The following is a 4,612-nucleotide window of genomic DNA, read 5'->3' on the forward strand; positions in this document are numbered from 1 at the left end:
GGAAAATAATTCATAATATATCAGAGGTATTTCTCCCTAGATAAATTATTATCATTATCATTATCATTGCTGTTATTATCATCATCATCATCATCATCATCTTCGTCATCATTATTGAGTGAGATAGCAGTGCATACCATCAAAGTGACATTGGAGTATAGTATCATCATCATCATTATTATTATTATTATTATTGAGGGACATAGCAGTGCATACCATCAAAGTGACATTGGGGTATAGTATCATCATCATCATTATTATCATTATCATTATTATCATTACCATTATTATTATTATTATTATTATTATATTATTATATTATTGAGGGACATAGCAGTGCATACCATCAAAGTGACATTGGGGTATAGTATTATTATTATTATTATTATAGGGTATGTGCCTATGAAATGTTGTCAAACACTCATACTTTCCTTTTGATTGAGAAGTGTGGTTGGTGTCATATATCAGCCTTTGTATTCCATACAGAATTTGGGGAAGGTAAGAACATTGATCTTGTCAGTGAGACCTAGTGATTGACAAAGATCAATTGAATAGTCATTTGTCAAAAGAATTTCAACTTTCCAGAAATTTCTGACCTGGTTGTGCCACCCAAAAACATAAGAAGGTGCCATCAGATTGGCCAGTCTAATATGCAAACAGGAGGCTAAAACTATTCTACATGTGCTCATTCAATATCTGAGCATTACTAATTTGTAGTATTACAACAAACAGCTGTTGGTCGTCGTCTTCTTCTTCTTCTTCTCCTCCTCCTCCTCCTCCTCCTTCTTCTCTTTCTCCTTCTCCTCCTCCTTCTTCTTCTCCTCCTCTTCCTCATCCTTCTTCTCTTTCTTCTTCTCCTTCTCCTTCTTCTCCTTCTCCTTCCCTCCTCCTTCTTCTTCTCCTCCTCCTCATCCTTCTCTTTCTTCTCCTTCTTCTCCTTCTTCTTCCCTCTCCTCCTCCTCCTCCTCCTTCTCTTTCTTCTTCTCCTCCTCCTCCTTCTCCTCCTCCTCCTCATCCTCCTCCTCCTCCTCCTCCTTCTTCTTCCAAGTTGAGTGTGGCAACTTGAAGATCCATCCACTACTCGTGATAGACTGGCAGTTGCACGGGCGCGAAAGCTACGTTGTTATCCTCATTCTGTAAACAGCAGCTTTTAACGGGGTGGAGAGCTGAACCATCCTGGGGGTACAGAGGATTCGCAATCTAGACTCTTGTGAGATTAAGCACTTTTGTGTTGATCTCTTATATATATTCTATTCAAACACACACACACACACACACATATATATACATACTCAAACATGTATGCATATCATCATCTGGAAAAGACTTTCTAGCTAGAAAGGGTATGGCCTGGTCAGCCTGTAATGACATGCATAAGATCTGGTCATCAAATCTAAGGAGAGACTTCAAACTTGAAATCTTCAAAGCCACAGTCAAACCAGTTCTACTATATGGCTCAGAAACCTGGACGTTATCAAAGAAGCTTGAGAGGCGGTTGGATGGAACCTACACTCGCCTCCTTATGAGAGCTCAAAATCTCTCATGGAAGCGCCATCCAACCAAAATGCAAATATATGGGAAACTACCACCTGTGTCATCTCTTGTGAAAGGTAAGAGAGTCCAGTTTGCTGGACATTGTTGTAGAGCTGAAAAAGAGGTAATTTCTACTCTTCTCCTCTGGAAGCCATCTACTCGCAATACCAGAGGGCGCACACTCTCCTACCCTGATGTAATCTCCAGGGATACAGGCATCCAGCAACAGGACCTCCGTAATGCCATGATGGACCGTGAAGTCTGGCGTAGCATAGTAAATTCCATTGTCTCGACCACGGTCGAACAATGATGATGATGATGATGATGCATGCATGCACGTATGTTTGTGCATATATATGTATCAAGCAACACTTGTTTTGGTATTGTTGGCACCACAGGATTGGGTGGTGCTGCCCGGGTGTCAAGACCATGGTGGTATCCATGGGGCAGCTGATGATGGGGGTGTGATTGTTGGTGTGGCTGTTTTTGTATATGTGGAGTGGTGTTGTGGCACATCCATCTGATATATATATATAGTTTAGTATAAACATAATTAAAGGATAAAATCATTAAAATTAATGAATTTTATCAGTGGCCAACATCTAAAAAAAACTTTTTGATAAAATATGTATATATGTGTGTTTGCGTGTCTGTGTTTGTCCCCCCAACATCGCTTGACAACCAATGCTGGTGTGTTTACGTCCCTGTAACTTAGCAGTTCGGCAAAAGAGACCGATAGAATAAGTACTAGGCTTACATAGAATAAGTCTTGGGGTCGATTTGTTCAACTAAAGGCGGTGCCCCAGCATGGCCACAGTCAAATGACTGAAACAAGTAAAAGAGTATAGAGATATATTGTTGTATAGGGTACAATTATACTCAAGGGCTCAAAAGCAATCATGCCTACATGCTGAAAATAGATGCCAAATATGTCCAACCACTGCAGATGATCACTCAACATATATACACAGGTTGAAAGCGGGAAAGCAGACTGAGCAGGAAATTCATAACATAATTCAGACATTGTATTGATTAATCTCTGGATTAGTTTGATAACTTTTCCTTCATCAGCAAAACATACCGAGTGAAGTAAATGAAAATATTTATACAGGCGCAGGAGTGGCTGTGTGGTAAGTAGCTTGTTTACCAACCACATGCTCCCGGGTTCAGTCCCACTGTGTGGCACCTTGGGCAAGTGTCTTCTACTATAGCCTCGGGCCAACCAAAGCCTTGTGAGTGGATTTGGTAGACGGAAACTGAAAGAAGCCTGTCGTATATATGTATATATGTGTGTATGTATGTGTTTGTGTGTCTGTGTTTGTCCCCCTAGCATTGCATGACAACTGATGCTGGTGTGTTTATGTCCCCGTTACTTAGCTCCAGCATGGCCGCAGTCAAATGACTAAAACAAGTAAAAAAGTAAAAAAAAAAAGTATATCCACAGAAAAGTGCACACAAAATGCGAAGGAGTGGCTGTGTGGTAAGTAGCTTGCTTACCAGCCACATGGTTCTGGGTTCAGTCCCACTGAGTGGCACCTTGCGCAAGTGTCTTCTTCTGTAGCCTTGGGCCGACCAAAGCCTTGTGAGTGGATTTAGTAGACGGAAACTGAAAGAAGCCCATTGTATATGTGTGTGTATATATATATATATATATATATATATATACATATATATATATGTATGTATATATATGTATGCGTGTGTTTATGTGTTTGTGTTTGTACCCCCAACATCACTTGACAACTGATGCTGGTGTGTTTACGTCCCCGTAACTTAGCGGTTCGGCAAAAGAGACTAATAGAATAAGTACTAGGCTTACAAAGGATAAGTCCTAGGGTCGATTTGCTCGACTAAAGGCGGTGCTCCAGCATGGCCACAGTCACATGACTGAAACAAGTAAAAGAGAAAAAGAGTAAAAGAGTAAAATGTGAGTACATACAAATATTCACAAATATACACACATCAAATTTTCAGTTCACCTCAACACATGTGTATTTGGTCAGAATAGTAAAGAAGTAAATAATATATTATATATATATACATCAACATTATAATTTTAAGATACACTTTTCCATGCTTGCATGAAATATGTGTCTATGTCTGTATATATATATATATGTATGTATGTATGTATGTATGTATGTATGTACATATGTTTGTATGTATTCATGTATATATTTATGTTCATGTACGTATGCATTTATGTATGTATTTATGTGTGTATATATTCATATGTGTGTGTTTGTGTATGTATATGTTTGATGTGCAAATTTATACATGCATATATATGTATGAATATGTGAGTACCTATATATATATATATGCATGCCTGCATTTATATGTGTGTATGTGTGTGTGTGTGTGTGTGTGTGTGAGTGTGTGTACATACGTATATGTACATCAAATGCCTTATTTCTATGATTGAGATGTAATTCAAAGTTCAAATACTCTAACCTCATGTTGTTTTTCTGTGACAAGTCAATAAGTCAATACCAGAATTGCCAACCCCATCTCCAGGCTATTGACACTGACCAGAAATTAAAGGTTCATCTTATATGTGAAATATATGGAATGCGATATTACAAGAATATCATATTAGCCTCACTCTGTTCCTGGCACACATAATTTCATTTTATACCACAAATATGTGATATCTTACAATAGTAGTAATACTATGGCATTGATTTGGAAAATGCCTTGTTTTCTTGTTTTTTTTTACTTGGAACTGGCTTGATTGATACTTAGTGACAATGACTGGAAGAAATGGTTTTAGAATGTAGCTGGTTCTCTATAGAAAGCAGACTGGCCATAGTTCCATATATAAGCCAATAACTGGATGTCTCTGGGATATGGTGATGAGGGTGTTAGTTAATCTGATCAACAGAACAGCCAGCTTGTGAATTTAACTTGCAAGTGGTTGAGTACCCCACAGACACATACAGTAGTTCTCTAGGAGATTCAGTGTGACACAGAATGTGACATAGAATGTGACAAGGCTTGCCCTTTTAGATATAGGTATTACTCATTTTTGCCAGCTGAGTGGACTGGAGCAATGTATAATAAAGTTTCATGCTCAAGG

Source organism: Octopus sinensis, linkage group LG11, assembly GCF_006345805.1.
Source record: "Octopus sinensis linkage group LG11, ASM634580v1, whole genome shotgun sequence".
NCBI classification, from domain to species: domain Eukaryota; kingdom Metazoa; phylum Mollusca; class Cephalopoda; order Octopoda; family Octopodidae; genus Octopus; species Octopus sinensis.